Below are 17365 nucleotides of genomic sequence, written 5' to 3' on the forward strand. Positions count from 1 at the left end.
TTAGAGCATACATCTCTATGGTGCCACAAGTACTCCTGTTCTTTTTGCGGATACAGACTAACACAGCTGCTACTTTGAAACCTCTCATTTATATTGCTTTCCTTCTCACCTGAACAACACAACACCACCTTGTGGCTATATTCTGTCAGACACGATCATTAGTCACATTTCCTAAATTCTGAAATCACTTGACCGAGGACTTTGATAGTTTCTCTCTCTGTGTCATTATCTTATTTTGTTAACTCTTAATATGCCACATCCAATTAATAAGGAATATAATAATTAGGCATGGACACAATAGACCTGTGTCTAGGACCACAGTGTCTGGAGTCGGGTAATTATGCCAGAATTTCTGCTTTCATTAAAAAACAAAAATTGTAAGCCCTCACCAAGGTGATAAAGAGCTTGAAAACTCATGCAGTGATGTCTGTCTGAGTCTGCAGACAGACTGAAACAGTAGCTCAGAGACAGACGAACTACCCCATGAAGCTAAATGGGGTGTTAGCTCCAAGATATGCTGCTAAGGGGAGCCCTGTCAATTCCAACCTAGGAAATGAACAAGGATTCTGTATATGACAGGAGGAAAAAAGAGCAGCAGGCCTTGCTTGCTCACATGCAGCTAAACCCTTTCCATTAGGTCAATGATGGGGCCATCTCTGCTTCTCCAGAGTGGGGGAAGCAGGGATCCCTGCTCCACCACTGATGCTCTTCAGGGGATGGGGAGTCCTGCCACTAAAATTCAAAATGCAGATGCGCTTTTGGCCCTAGGGCAGGGCTACAGTGGCAGAGCCATGAGGGGCCCTTGTTATGATCCCTGTATGTAGATCCCTGGCCCTTGCCTTAATTTGGCCCTGATAACTATGCAAAAACATAAAAGGCTTCATTTTCAGAAGTGCTGAAACACCTGCAGTCAAGCACAGTTGTGGAAGCTCATCAGCTCTGCAAATCAGGACTTAAATATATGGAAAAAATAATTTTAACTTATATCACAGTATTTAATGAATGAACTTTGCTAGGATAAAGACTTCATTGCTAAAATGCATTGAAAAGGAAAACTTTGTCATGCAAAAATGTATTCCGTTTCCCGTTTGCCACATTCAGTGTGCAGTGATGTGTATATATATATATACACACACACATATATACTGGCATATACTTTTACATCATTTCAGAGATACATTTTAAGAAGGTCAGCTTCTTTTATTTCTTCATGCAGTGGGAACAAAGTGACTCGCCAGGCCACACATGAAATATTTGGAAGTGTAATCATACAATTGAGGGTCAAAATGTACTATGGTAGAAACTATAAATACAAAAACAATGAACCAAGTCAGTTCTAGCCTCAGGGTTTGATTCATGATGAAATATGTTTTGTTATTATTTCCTAAGATCTTATAGGTTTGAATAAAAGTGCACAAAAACCCCTGGATTTCTCCAGAATGATAATAGTGTATGGATTACTTCAAATTATGAACATCAAAAATCATAACCACTGGAAACAGCTTTTTTCAGTGTTGAAAGCACTGCATACATGCCTAACAGATGAAATTTACACAGCTTATTATTTAACAATAGCAATAGCCATTTTACTTTATTGCTGGGTTAAACGGATGTCACATAAAATTGCCCTGAATTTTGAAAATGGAAATTGGTGACTGTTAATGCTAGGACAGAAGGTATTTTTCATGCTGCCTAGGATTTCAGATTTCTTGGCCAGAACAGAAAAGAAAAAAGCCAAAAATATATAGATTTTTGCATAGGTCAAATGTAATCATTGTTATAATTTGGGAACAACGTGGCTGTCCTACTAAACAGTTCTAGAGGCTGAACATTCCTCCCCCCCCCGCATCTTGGTATGTGTACTCCACTGAATAACAATGAATTACTATTTGAACGACCCTTCCTTTCAACAGGACAGAAAGAATGGTTCCGGGACTCTATTTGTGCTTATGAATTGTCAGAACATGGAAATGAAAGTGTGAACAGGGTTTATGAATGCAATTAGCACATCAGTGTTCATGTTTTCACTGCTTGAGTTTTATTTTTTTTTTAATTTTAAAATATTTTTTTCATTTTGAAACTTGATTTTTAGGGTTAATTTGATGCATGTGGATAAATCCTCCCGTTGCTTATACCCGTGCAACCCAACAGAAACCTTGCCCTGGGCACATGCACTGTATTAGAATAGCATGTAAGAAGCTTATAGCACCAGAATGCAAGAACTGACAGATTTATACTACATAACTAGTGTATGGTATCATGTCTAACAGCAGCTGTGAGTTTGGAGGACGTAAATTCCAGGTCTGTGGGGAAAAAAATATGGCAAAGTCCTAAAGCCTGTTTATAACTTTATGTCTATGAGTAGTCCTATTGACTTTACTGAGACTACTCACAGTTATGCATGTGCTTAAGCACTTGGCTGGGTCAGTGCAATCTATGTATTTTAAAAAGAAAAACCCTTTTATTTATGAAAAATACTATGGTACTGGGCCTGGTAGTTTGCAGATTCAGGACCCTAGAGCCTGATGTTAAACCCTTTGAAGTCCATAGCAATCTTTCCGTTGACTTCAATGTGCTCTGGATTAGGCTCTAGGGTCCTGAATCTGCACACTACCAGGAATAATACTGACTCTTGTGAATAGCAGCACTGGCTTTCAGTACAGTGTAAAGAACATGAGTTCTGCAAATAATATCAAAAACTGAGAAAATATGAACATAACAAGGCCATATGGGCTCAGATCAACCATCATTATTCTGTGTTTTTATGTTTAACACAACAGAATTTTAGAGACCAATTTTACAATCCTTGCTGCTGCGAGCAGTCCCATTGAAGCAATACTCAGGAGAGGAAAGGTCTGCCTAATTTTTTAAAAACACACTTTATTTTATCATTCACATACATTAACTTTCAAAACAAATATAAGCAAATCTTATCATAATCTATAATTTGTTATCTTTAAGGATCCTGTTGTGTTTCGTCAGCCTCCTATTATCTGTGATTTTTATTTCGTTCACGTTCCAAGAATGGTAACTATATGTTATAATATAATCCTGATACAAGGCTCCTTGTCATATTTTTTTCAAAAGATGTCTCGTATTTTATTTCTTCATACCATTATAATGTTGGGGTCGGAAATCTGTCCTTTTCCAAAGACAAGCTTCCACTTTTCTGGGTTTGCATAACTGAGCTCTTATTGTACATTGTGTCACCCATAAACACTTTATTGGAAAGACTCATTGAGGTGGCAGAAGTTGTAGAGGAGAAGATTCTTGTACCAGCTGTTGGGAGACTATAAAGGAATAGTCAGGGTTAGCCCTAGGTGTTTGCTGCCCAGGGCAGAAAACAGGTTTGGTGCTTACCCCTCCACAATTTCCACAAATGGCTGACCAAAAAGACACTCCAAAACACAACTGAGTGGCTGAGAGATGTGTCCTACCTCCCCGATGATGATTTGGCATCCCCCAGAAATTGGTGGCCAGAGCGACTGCCTGCCTCTGGGAACAGTAAGGCTGCCAGTATTAGTTGAGGCAGTGGAGATGTTGATATACTATCTAGAAAATATTAGTCCCTTGCAGTACATTGAACATTGACATTTCTTTCTGCGTTTTTAAAACATTTCTCCTTGTCACCTTTTCCAAACAGAGCAAGTGTGTTGTCTGCAGGCCTCTTGACCAATTCAATCTTCCTGGGAAGACTTAGCAAAAATAAGAGTCACCAAGATTTTTTAGTGGAGAAATAGTGTAATTTTTTTTGGTAGTGCTCCCAGAAGGAAAAGTACTCTTCAGTACAGGATGGTGCCATAATGATATTTGTAATACAGCTGGTCAGACAAGTTGTAGGAGGACTAGAAAAACTAGTTGATGGGGCAGATTATATACTTCATTGTGTGTTCACTTGTGGTATTCTGCATTACTGTCAGCAGGGTTTTCACAGTCTCATTCTACAATGATCGTTCTTTCTCGACATTTGAATGGAGCACGATTTGACCTAAAGTCATCTCTGGTTCTGCCTATAAGACTTTCTGAAACTCATCAGAGGGAATTCTGCTACTCTACCTGGTAGTGTCTTGTGGCCACCATTAACAAATCAGCATAGAATCATAGAATCATAGAATATCAGGGTTGGAAGGGACCCCAGAAGGTCATCTAGTCCAACCCCCTGCTCAAAGCAGGACCAAGTCCCAGTTAAATCATCCTAGCCAGGGCTTTGTCAAGCCTGACCTTAAAAACCTCTAAGGAAGGAGATTCTACCACCTCCCTAGGTAACGCATTCCAGTGTTTCACCACCCTCTTAGTGAAAAAGTTTTTCCTAATATCCAATCTAAACCTCCCCCATTGCAACTTGAGACCATTACTCCTCGTTCTGTCATCTGCTACCATTGAGAACAGTCTAGAGCCATCCTCTTTGAAACCCCCTTTCAGGTAGTTGAAAGCAGCTATCAAATCCCCCCTCATTCTTCTCTTCTGCAGACTAAACAATCCCAGCTCCCTCAGCCTCTCCTCATAAGTCATGTGCTCTAGACCCCTAATCATTTTTGTTGCCCTTCGCTGTACTCTTTCCAATTTATCCACATCCTTCTTGTAGTGTGGGGCCCAAAACTGGACACAGTACTCCAGATGAGGCCTCACCAGTGTCGAATAGAGGAGAACGATCACGTCCCTCGATCTGCTCGCTATGCCCCTACTTATACATCCCAAAATGCCATTGGCCTTCTTGGCAACAAGGGCACACTGCTGACTCATATCCAGCTTCTCGTCCACTGTCACCCCTAGGTCCTTTTCCGCAGAACTGCTGCCGAGCCATTCGGTCCCTAGTCTGTAGCGGTGCATTGGATTCTTCCATCCTAAGTGCAGGACCCTGCATTTATCCTTATTGAACCTCATTAGATTTCTTTTGGCCCAATCCTCCAATTTGTCTAGGTCCTTCTGTATCCTATCCCTCCCCTCCAGCGTATCTACCACTCCTCCCAGTTTAGTATCATCCGCAAATTTGCTGAGAGTGCAATCCACACCATCCTCCAGATCATTTATGAAGATATTGAACAAAACGGGCCCCAGGACCGACCCCTGGGGCACTCCACTTGACACCGGCTGCCAACTAGACATGGAGCCATTGATCACTACCCGTTGAGCCCGACAATCTAGCCAGCTTTCTACCCACCTTATAGTGCATTCATCCAGCCCATACTTCCTTAACTTGCTGACAAGAATGCTGTGGGAGACCGTGTCAAAAGCTTTGCTAAAGTCAAGAAACAATACATCCACTGCTTTCCCTTCATCCACAGAACCAGTAATCTCATCATAAAAGGCGATTAGATTAGTCAGGCATGACCTTCCCTTGGTGAATCCATGCTGACTGTTCCTGATCACTTTCCTCTCCTCTAAGTGCTTCAGGATTGATTCTTTGAGGACCTGCTCCATGATTTTTCCAGGGACTGAGGTGAGGCTGACCGGCCTGTAGTTCCCAGGATCCTCCTTCTTCCCTTTTTTAAAGATGGGCACTACATTAGCCTTTTTCCAGTCATCCGGGACTTCCCCCGTTCGCCACGAGTTTTCAAAGATAATGGCCAAGGGCTCTGCAATCACAGCCGCCAATTCCCTCAGCACTCTCGGATGCAATTCGTCCGGCCCCATGGACTTGTGCACGTCCAGCTTTTCTAAATAGTCCCTAACCACCTCTATCTCTACAGAGGGCTGGCCATCTCTTCCCCATTTTGTGATGCCCAGCACAGCAGTCTGGGAGCTGACCTTGTTAGTGAAAACAGAGGCAAAAAAAGCATTGAGTACATTAGCTTTTTCCACATCCTCTGTCACTAGCTTGCCTCCCTCATTCAGTAAGGGGCCCACACTTTCCTTGGCTTTCTTCTTGTTGCCAACATACCTGAAGAAACCCTTCTTGTTACTCTTGACATCTCTTGCTAGCTGCAGCTCCAGGTGCGATTTGGCCCTCCTGATATCTTTCCTACATGCCCGAGCAATATTTTTATACTCTTCCCTGGTCATATGTCCAACCTTCCACTTCTTGTAAGCTTCTTTTTTATGTTTAAGATCCGCTAAGATTTCACCATTAAGCCAAGCTGGTCGCCTGCCATATTTACTATTCTTTCGACTCATCGGGATGGTTTGTCCCTGTAACCTCAACAGGGATTCCTTGAAATACAGCCAGCTCTCCTGGACTCCCTTCCCTTTCATGTTAGTCCCCCAGGGGATCCTGGCCATCTGTTCCCTGAGGGAGTCAAAGTCTGCTTTCCTGAAGTCCAGGGTCCGTATCCTGCTGCTTACCTTTCTTCCCTGCGTCAGGATCCTGAACTCAACCAACTCATGGTCACTGCCTCCCAGATTCCCATCCACTTTTGCTTCCCCCACTAATTCTACCCGGTTTGTGAGCAGCAGGTCAAGAAAAGCGCTCCCCCTAGTTGGCTCCCCTAGCACTTGCACCAGGAAATTGTCCCCTACGCTTTCCAAAAGCTTCCTGGATTGTCTATGCACCGCTGTATTGCTCTCCCAGCAGATATCAGGAAAATTAAAGTCACCCATGAGAATCAGGGCATGCGATCTAGTAGCTTCCGTGAGTTGCCGGAAGAAAGCCTCATCCACCTCATCCCCCTGGTCCGGTGGTCTATAGCAGACTCCCACCATGACATCACTCTTGTTGCACACACTTCTAAACTTAATCCAGAGACACTCAGGTTTTTCCACAGTTTCGTACCGGAGCTCTGAGCAGTCATACTGCTCCCTTACATACAGTGCTACTCCCCCACCTTTTCTGCCCTGCCTGTCCTTCCTGAACAGTTTATAACCATCCATGACTGTACTCCAGTCATGTGAGTTATCCCACCAAGTCTCTGTTATTCCAATCACGTCATAATTCCTTGACATCACCAGGACCTCCAGTTCTCCCTGCTTGTTTCCAAGGCTTTGTGCATTTGTATATAAGCACTTGAGATAACCTGTTGATCGCCCCTCATTCCCAGTATGAGGCAGGAGCCCTCCCCTCACAGACATTCCTGCCTGTGCTTCCTCCCGGTATCCCGCTTTCCCACTTACCTCATGTACAAGCAAGTACTGACAGGGGCCTCCTAAGCCGTACAGTTATTCCTCTCAGTATAGGGAACAATGGGGCATCTGAGATACCATGTGAGATAACGGTCAGTAAATACTGACAATTCAATGAGATCCACTGAGGTTTATAGATAAATTGATCCTTTTTTGTTTCCATAAATTGTTTAAATCAGTTCATTTTTTATTTGGATTGGTTCCCCATTTATTGCATGCATCATGTTTAATCTTCACTGACTTCAGTGAGTATGTACAGAAGTATACTACTGCTTCATTCTGAGCATGCAACCCTATCTTAGCATGTGTTCTCCTCTCTATGCATCTGCACCTCCTGAAATGGTGCCTGATCCTCAATAGAGTGCATCATTCACTCCAGCACTGTCACACTAGAGCTGGCTGACACATGACTATGTTCTGCCCAAAAGTTTGGTGTTCCATATCTATGGGAATGCTGCAAATGTGAGCTACGTTTTAAAACAAAAATAATTTCTGTGGCAGAGAGGGACAAAAACTGTGGAAAAACCAAGAGAATAGGAACAAAGGATGTGACATACCATGTATCCAGCAAGTCCAGGATCTTGTCTCTCGAATGGTCATTATCTGATGCTTTCAAGGAAGTTGAAAACTCCCATCATGCTTCGAGGTAATTGTGCAGTGCTGTGTGGGGAAGTGGGATAACCATGTGTAGGAGGAAGGATTCCTTCCTGATCTCTGTGGGTAATCAACATCTGACTTAAAAAGTGAACTTTACATGGTATCTTCCATTCAGGTAGTGGTTAAACAGCCAGTCACCTATGAAAGAATTTGCTGTCCTCTGTCCTTACTGAAGTAGGCAACTGTGCAGTACAATGGTAGCTGAAACTCTGTTTTGACAAATAGTGAATAATGCACATTGATAGGATTAATACTCATGTACAATACTGGGTTCTAAATTCACTGTAACCTCTCATGGTAAGTACTTAGGGGGGACTGAGGGATCATTGTGAATAACCAATGGAAACATCTGCTCGATGCACAACAGAGGTTCAAGACACAAACAAAATATTAAGTAAATATAATGAGATAGTATTATAATCTTATTTTTTTCTATTTTATTGATCAATGGTCTGCCCTCAGCTTGTTTGCAGAATCTGTACAAATTTCCACTGACCTCGAAGGAAGTCTTTTACATTGCTGAGAGCTTTTGAAAAGCCTACAACTCATCTCAAAACAGACATAGCAAAAGTAGAAGGTAATCTGTAACAGGCAACAAAAATAAAAAAAAATAGAATCCCACTGTCTGGGACACTCTATCGCATATTCTGTATATTATAAAATTCATCACAGCCCCCTACCCTGACAGTTCTTGTAGTCAGGACATGAAGCTGTACTCCATTCAGGGAGTGTTAATCTTCCCACCATTACTTTTGGATGGGCTTGTTATATTAGTTTTGTCCATTAACCCTTCATAATTGCAATACTGAGGTATGTTTTACATTTCTCATCTGCATAAGGCATTACTATGATTAACCAATTTACTCTCTGTTGGTTTTCCGAAGAAAGATTTGGATATTCTGCCACAGCCTTGGTTGTTTTTAACTTCTCCAACTAAGCTCTGTTCAGAGGTCCTAGCACTGGATTATCCATAGGCGTACATAATATAAAGTGGGAGCATATTTTAAATTGGGTCTGCAAGTAGTATTAATTAAAAATAGCCTTATCTGCCACTGTCATAAATATAAAGGGAAGGGTAACCACCTTTCTATATACAGAACTATAAAATCCCTCCTGGCAGGAGGCAAAACCCTTTCACCTGTGAAGGGTTAAGAAGCTAAGATAACCTCGCTGGCACCTGACCAAAATCACCAATGAGGAGACAAGATACTTTCAAATCTGGGAGAGGGGGACAAAGGGTCTGTCTGTCTGTGTGATGCTTTTGCCGGGACCAGGTCAGGAATGCTCTTCAGAACTTCTGTTAAGTTAGTAAGTAATCTAGTTAGAAATTTGTTAGATTTTCTTTTGTTTAATAGCTGGTAAAATAGCTGTGCTGAATGAAATGTATATTCCTGTTTTTGTGTCTTTTTGTAACTTAAGGTTTTGCCTAGAGGGATTCTCTAGGTTTTGAATCTGATTACCCTGTAAGGTACTTACCATCCTGATTTTACAGAGGTGATTCTTTTACTTTTCCTTTAATTAAAATTCATCTTTTAAGATCCTGATTGCTTTTTCATTGTTCGTAAGATCCAAGGGTTTGGGACTGTGTTCACCTATGCAAATTGGTGAGGATTTTTATTAAGCCTTCCCCAGGAAAGGGGGTGTAGGGCTTTGGGGATATTTTGGGGGGAAGATGTCTCCAAGTGGGCTTTTTCCCTGTTCTTTGTTTAACATGCTTGGTGGTGGCAGCGTAGGGTTCAAGGACAAGGCAAAGTTTGTACCTTGAGGAAGTTTTTAACCTAAGCTGGTAAGAATAAGCTTAGGGGGTCTTTCATGCAGGTCCCCACATCTGTACCCTAGAGTTCAGAGTGGGGAAGGAACCTTTACAGCCACTGTCTTTACTTTTTCTCCTAAAGAGCCTTCCAATCTTAGGGTTTGGAAAACTCTTTGACATATGCAGAATCTTTAAGTAGGTATACAAGTTCTGCTATTCCAGGGTGATGCGTGTTGTTTACTCCTGATTAGGTCCTGATATTGGCATTCTCAGGAACAATAGGAAAATGTCACTATTTCACTGTCATGCTCTGGTCTGATCTAGCATCAGTAGAGGTTCCTGATTTGATAGCATTTTCTCCTGGGTGATTCCTATCTCAATACAATGTTAAGGCTGACCCACAGCTGCTAGTTTTTGCAGGAAGTTCATCTGGTCTTAAAGGCTAAGAGTATGCCCAGGTTTCAACTCATCAAATATTCCAAGGTCTTCACTGTGAGATAGCTGTTAGTCCTGCAGCCTCCATCTGGGGGATTATGTGACAGCGGCTGCCACAGCAACTGGGAAAGTCAAAGCCAGCTTCCAAATACTGAGCTGAAGTTGTGCCTCCTGTATTGCTTTCCTTTAGCTATCTAGAGGCACTGCAGCTGCCCATTCCTCCTTGATCCCTTCCCCTGCTTGTCATTGCTTATTTGGAACTGGCAGTAAGATTTTCAGGATAGAACCCCTAGGGAATGTGGGTGGTGCAGATAAGCTGCCCACAGACTGTATAATTGAGAGTTCCGAGTGGGGCCTGGGCAGACATTGTGTGGTAAAGGATGGGCATTCAGATGGGTGAAAGGAAAGATGCATGGAAAATGGAAAAGGTCCTTCTAAGATGTAGGAAAGTTGACAATTTTAATTGTGGGGGCCCATTCACATAAAGTTAAACCCTTCTGTGAGGAAACACCAAATGCAGTGCCCATTTCTCCACTGGCCAGCTCTCACACTCTGGTCATCATCCCCAGAGAAACAGTATCGTTTCACAAGCCTCACTTTATGAAATGTTGGTATCTTGAGCTTTTTGAACATGACTGATGGAGCTCAGAGACTTTCAAGGACACATAAGACTTCAAGGAGTTTATGTAGGTAGATGGTTTCTAGGAGCAATAATGGAGCTCTGTTTTCAAATGGTCCCATTGGTTTATCAGAACTGCCCACGTTCCTCTCTGGTCTGTATGTGTACAGATGCAGTGTCATTGCATAGTGCAGCTCAAAACAGAGATTCAGCACACAATAGAGAAGGACCTGCTAAAGATGATGGACAAGAGAGGGAAGGTAACCTCAGAAGTAAGGGACAAAAGGGTGAAGGGGACTGCTGGAGGGCCAGGCACCCTCCCGAAAAGGAGATGGACTCAGCTGAACTGGGAAGTAGAAAGGAAGATCTGATGAAGATGGATGCCTCTTGATAGTGAGCAACAAATTGAACAGTGGGGAAGGTATATGCCACTTTTCTAATGGCTGGGGAGAGAGAGGCTGCAGGATTGTGAAGTTGCTTGCCAGGATAGATGGAGCAGCATCACCAGTGTGAAGCTGTTTGACTTCATCATGGCACTAACAGAGTGCCTCTGTACATTGCTGCTCCTGTCACCACCAGCAAGGAGCCTGATATTCATGCAACCATTCACTCCTGCCCCTCCCTCAGATGTTACTGAAAGAGTCCTCCAAGCATCCCCATCAGTGCTTCTCATGCTCTCGTTATTTATCCACTTTGGTAACATCCTACAGCTCCTGAGCACACCCTTCTCCTGATCCACTCAAAGAAGCATTTCAAGGCCATTGAATTCCTCTCAGTCTATTAATTAATACTGACAAAGGTGCAGTTTTCACAGCTCATTGTAATACTCTCCTTATTCACAGCTTCAGTACAATTAACATTTTCTATCTGTAAGTGGGGGATTGGTCCCGCTATTATGGGGAACTTCCTGATTTCTATATTACCCCGGTGGAATCGGATAGCAAAAGGATCTCAGTCCTTGCTCCAACTCCCTTTACCCAAATGCCTGCCTGACTTCAAAGACTCTTCTTCCACTTTCCCATCCAGCAGAGTCATTGTAACCCTGATAAGGCTGGGCCCAGGCTTACTTACTTAACTGCCCGTCTCGGCATGGGTTGCTCAGGACAGAGGCTAGGGTGTCCCCACTCTGGGGTACACTTTCCTTACTGGTCATTTCCCTGGCCCAGTGATCTCTACATTGAGTTTAAACCAAACTAAATTTATTAAACAACAACTGTAATGACATAAGGCAAAAATGGAAGAGGTTAAAAGATCCAGGAACCCTGCCTTAAGGACATGGGGACACCATACACAATAGTCTCTGGAACTTACGGAACCTTCACAGTCTATTCCTTAGACCTCCCTGGCTTCCCTCCCGGGCTCTGGCTGTGCTGCATGGGTACTCACTGTACTCAGTTCCAGTATTACTTGCAGCATGGCAGGTTTCTGCTATGCCGGCTCCAGCCCCACAGCTCCCCACTGTAGCTCAGCCCTGGCTCACTATCAGCGTGGCTGGTATCTGCTGCTCTCGCTCTTCCTTACTCGGCCTTGGCAGCCCCAGCTTACATGGAGGATAGTCCCTGGGCTCTTGACTCCCTCATTGGACTGCCTGCCATCTGTCTGACTTGGAGTGCTGGCCTCTCTCCACTGGCCATGGAGACTGTCAGTCTCAGAACCCTGACTCCTATTTGGCCCTTCCTCTTTCTCCTCGTATTGGGAGGGGGCCAACTAAAAATCCATTAAGTTTCATTAAACAGCCAACAGCTCCCTTACACATCATTCAGCCCTGTTATATGTTGGATTTTACCTAAATGGACCCTGGACTTCAGAAAAGCAGACTTTGACTCCCCCAGGAAACTGATGGGCAGGATCCCCTGGGAGAATAACATGAGGGGGAAAGGAGTCCGGGAGAGCTGACTGTATTTTAAAGAATCCTTACTGAGGTTACAGGAACAAACCATCCCGATGTGTAGAAAGAATAGTAAATATGGCAGGCAACCAGCTTGGCTTAACAGTGAAATCCTTGCTGATCTTAAAAGAAAGAAGCTTACAAGAAGTGGAAGATTGGAATGGAATGACCATTGGAATGACCAGGGAAGAGTAAAAAAATATTGCTTGGGCATGCAGGAGTGAAATCAGGAGGGCCAAAATCACACTTGGAGTTGCAGCTAGCAAGAGATGTTAAGAGTAACAAGAAGGGTTTCTTCAGCTATGTTAGCAACAAGAAGAAAGTCAAGGAAAGTGTGGGCCCCTTCCTGAATGAGGGAGGCAACCTAGTGACAAAGGATGTGGAAAAAGCTAATGTACTCAATACTTTTTTGCCTCTTCTCTTCACAGACAAGGTCAGCTCCCAGACTACTGCACTGGGCAGCACAGCATGGGGAGGAGGTGACCAGCCCTCTGTGGAGAAAGAAGTAGTTCAGGACTATTTAGAAAAGCTGGATGAGCACAAGTGCATGGGGTTGGATGCGCTGCATCCGAGAGTGCTAAAGGAGTTGGCGGATGTGATTGCAGAGCCATTGGCCATTATCTTTGAAAACTCATGGTGATCGGGAGAGGTCCCGGACAACTGGAAAAAGGCTAATGAAGTGTCCATCTTTAAAAAAGGGAAGGAGAAAAAAAAAGAGGAGAAAAAAAGAGAATCCGGGGAACTACAGGCCAGTCAGCCACACCTCAGTCCCTAGAAAAATCATGGAGCAGGCCCTAAAGGAATCAATTCTGAAGCACTTAGAGGAGAGAAAAGTGATCAGGAACAGTCAGCATGGATTCACCAAGGGCAAGTCATGCCTGACTAATTGAATTGCCTTCTATGATGAGATAACTGGCTCTGTGGATGAGGGGAAAGCAGTGGATGTGTTGTTCCTTGACTTTAGCAAAGCTTTGGACACAATCTCCCACAGTATTCTTGCCAGCAAGTTAAAGAAGTATGGACTAGATGAAAGGGGATTCCAAAGAGGATGGATCTAGACTGTTCTCAGTGGTAGCAGATGACAGAACGAGGAGTAATGGTCTTAAGTTGCAGTGGGGAAGGTTTAGGTTGGATATTAGGAAAAACTTTTTCACTAGGAGGTTGGTGAAGCACTGGAATGTGTTACCTAGGGAGGTGGTGAAATCTCCTTCCTTAGAAGTTTTTAAGGTCCGGCTTGACAAAGCCCTGGCTGGGATGATTTAGTTGGGGATTGGTACTGCTTTGAGCTGGGCATTGGACTAGATGACCTCCTGAGGTTCCTTCCAACCCTGATATTTTATGATTCTATGATTTTAAACATTAGTCATATGGGGCTGTATCTCCCTGAAAATACAGCAGTCCTCCAGGCTGCACAGACAGTCTATGCAGGAGCCCAGCCTATCCAGGAGAGCAGCTAACCACCATTGCAAGGTCAAAGAGGGAAAGCAAAAGCTCCACAGCAGGGATTTGCACAACATCCTGGAGAGAGAGGACAGCTCACATTTTAATGCCCCTTATACATCACAATGCTCTTCTCAAGGTCCTGTCCTCTGCTTCTATCTGGGGCAGTAGAGACACAGGCCAAAGGTCATTTAGAGAGAGATATAACTCTCCTGTACAGTGAGGAGGATGTTGGCGCTCTAATTTCATAGGAATCAGGATTGGAGGGTATATGTGAAAGGGAAAGCTTTGCCTCGCCTTGGCATTCTAGTACAGCTGTGTCTGCTGACATTGAAACTTCCTTAGTTGGCTTGAGATCTCTCTCATTGAAGGATTATGGTTGGGAACCCCATGAAAGGGAGTGTACCCTCTTCCTAACCTGGTTACTAATATTTGAAGAGAGAGGGTGTGGATAGAAATCATGGCTGCATAGCCCCTCTGCATATCCTTGATGGATTCTGTTGTTTCTGAGCTGTAAGACAGAGATAAGCTCTTTGGCCTTTGAGACATTTTCAAATTACACAGATAACAATAGGGAAGAACCCACCACCCATAGTATTCCCTGAGGTTGGTATACAACAACCTTCATGTGGCCATCAAGTGTATAATATATCTGTACTGTATTGCCTATTTCATATGAGATAGCATGGACAATGGAGGATAGGTCCATCAATGACTATTAGCCAGGATGGAAAGTGATGGTGTCTCTAGCCTCTGTTTGCCAGAAGCTGGGAATGGGAGACAGCAGATGGATCACTTGATGATTGTCTGTTCCGTTCATTTCCTCTGGTACACCTGGCACTGACCACTGTTGGAAGACAGGATACCTTTGGCCTGACCCAGTATGGCTGTTCTTATGTTCTTATGATTTATATTCTATATGAAATGGTCAGTTCAACAGCAAATAATAATAAATAATATTATGTAAGAATGAGGGGATGCGGAGATCATGCTCAGCATGTCTCCTGATGTTAGTCTCAACTGGCAGCTGGGCTGGAGGAGTTAGTATTGGTGTCATGCTTTTGCAAGTAGTATCCACTAATAACATGATGTAGGACCTTCAGCTGTGTAGCTGTGGAAGCTACATGGAGTTTCCGCAGGCTATCAGCCATGAAGGCTCTTTTAATCTAAGGAAAGCCCTTTTGGATGTAATGGTGATTTTTTTACTGTAAGATTCCCCTGCTGGAACACTTAAATTGCAGCTATATTTAGAAAAGGGGTTATATAAAAATTCATCATCTCAATCAAAAGTTCTATTCCTTCTGTGTATTCACCATCATATTTGATTCTTTAAATATTAGTGAGGTCTATAAAGGATTGTGGGGAGCATTCTGCCCTTTGCTCTTCCTCAAGTGAATCAGATTTGAATCAAACTCACGCTCTCTTAGTTGTATTGCTTTGTGTTCCTCATAGCACTACTCAGCCATCACAGCCAAGAGACAGCGAGTTGGATTCTATTTTGGCTGACTTGGGGAAAAGCAAAGGGCAGATTATTCCTGGAAGACCATTGTAGACCTCACTATGCAGACGTATGCACTTGGATGCTTTGGGCTACGTTCCACCTCTTAGAATATGTCTACACTACAAGCGCTACAGCAGCACAGCTGCCGCATTGCAGTTATGCTGCTGTACCGCTGTAGTTTACACATTCTACAATAAGGGAAAGGGGTGTTTCGTTGCTTTTGGTAATCCACCCCATCATGAGGCAGTAGCTAGGTAAATATAAGAATTCATCTGTTGACCTAGTGCTGTCTATACCAGAGCTTACATTAGTGTAGCTGTGTCTCTCAGGGGTGTGAACTTTTTACACCCTGAGTGACATAACTAGATTGACCTAAGTGTAGACCAGGTCAAAGACACAACTCATAGTAAGGGGTGGGGAGTAGCTGTCATCCTAGTAGCATCCCAGGGAAAGAACTGTGATTCCTCCCTTGTTCCGTGGGTAGTATTTTGCTGCTGGCTTATAACAGCAGCAAATTACTATTCTCCATCATCCTGCTGTGGTTCAGTGCTTCTGGCCATTTCCTTACTTAATCTGTCCACTTGCTCCACAGGAGGAACAAGAAGGAGTGCAGCACCCAGTAACCCCTCCATGCCCGTACACAACAAGGTATAGCTAAACTGGTAGAGGTGCAAGAAATTGGTTCTCTTTCTCCCTTTAAGGGTATATCTACACTAGAAACACTAAAAGAAAAGGAGTACTTGTGGCACCTTAGAGAATAACACATTTATTAGAGCATAAGCTTTCGTGAGCTACAGCTCACTTCATTGGATGCATTTGGTGGAAAAAACAGAGGGGAGATTGATATACACACACAGAGAACATGAAACAATGGGTTTATCATACACACTGTAAGGAGAGTGATCACTTAAGATAAGCCATCACCAGCAGCAGGGGGGGAAAGGAGGAAAACCTTTCATGGTGACAAGCAAAGTAGGCTATTTCCAGCAATTAACAAGAATATCTGAGGAACAGTGAGGGGGTGGGGGGAGAAATAACATGGGGAAATAGTTTTACTTTGTGTAATGACTCATCCATTCCCAGTCTCTATTCAAGCCTAAGTTAATTGTATCCAGTTTGCAAATTAATTCCAATTCAGCAGTCTCTCGTTGGAGTCTGTTTTTGAAGCTTTTTTGTTGAAGGATAGCCACTCTTAGGTCTGTAATTGGGTGACCAGAGAGATTGAAGTGTTCTCCAACTGGTTTTTGAATGTTATAATTCTTGACATCTGATTTGTGTCCATTCATTCTTTTACGTAGAGACTGTCCAGTTTGACCAATGTACATGGCAGAGGGGCATTGCTGGCACATGATGGCATATATCATATTGGTAGATGTGCAGGTGAACGAGCCTCTGATAGTGTGGCTGATGCGATTAGGCCCTATGATGGTGTCCCCTGAATAGATATGTGGACAGAGTTGGCAACGGGCTTTGTTGCAAGGATAGGTTCCTGGGTTGGTGGTTCTGTTGTGTGGTGTGTGGTTGCTGGTGAGTATTTGCTTCAGATTGGGGGGCTGTCTGTAAGCAAGGACTGGCCTGTCTCCCAAGATCTGTGAGAGTGATGGGTCGTCCTTCAGGATAGGTTGTAGATCTTTGATGATGCGTTGGAGAGGTTTTAGTTGAGGGCTGAAGGTGATAGATAGTGGCGTTCTGTTCTTTTCTTTGTTGGGCCTGTCCTGTAGTAGTGACTTTTGCGTACTCTTCTGGCTCTGTCAATCTGTTTCTTCACTTCAGCAAGTGGGTATTGTAGTTGTAGGAATGCATGATAGAGATCTTGTAGGTGTTTGTCTCTGTCTGAGGGGTTGGAGCAAATGCGGTTATATCGTAGAGCTTGGCTGTAGACAATGGATCGTGTGGTATGATCTGGATGAAAGCTAGAGGCATGTAGGTAGGAATAGCGGTCAGTAGATTTCCGATATAGGGTGATATTTATGTGATCATCACTTATTAGCACCGTAGTGTCCAGGAAGTGGATCT

General features: G+C 43.4%; 1 protein-coding gene across 1 annotated transcript in view; it reads right to left on the reverse strand.

Moving 5' to 3' along the window:
* Positions 1-17365, reverse strand: part of KHDRBS2 (KH RNA binding domain containing, signal transduction associated 2) — a 640432-nt gene that overhangs the window by 9640 nt on the left and 613427 nt on the right. The window lies entirely within an intron of this gene.

The sequence above is a fragment of the Dermochelys coriacea genome, chromosome 3 (assembly GCF_009764565.3).
Source record: "Dermochelys coriacea isolate rDerCor1 chromosome 3, rDerCor1.pri.v4, whole genome shotgun sequence".
NCBI lineage: Eukaryota > Metazoa > Chordata > Testudines > Dermochelyidae > Dermochelys > Dermochelys coriacea.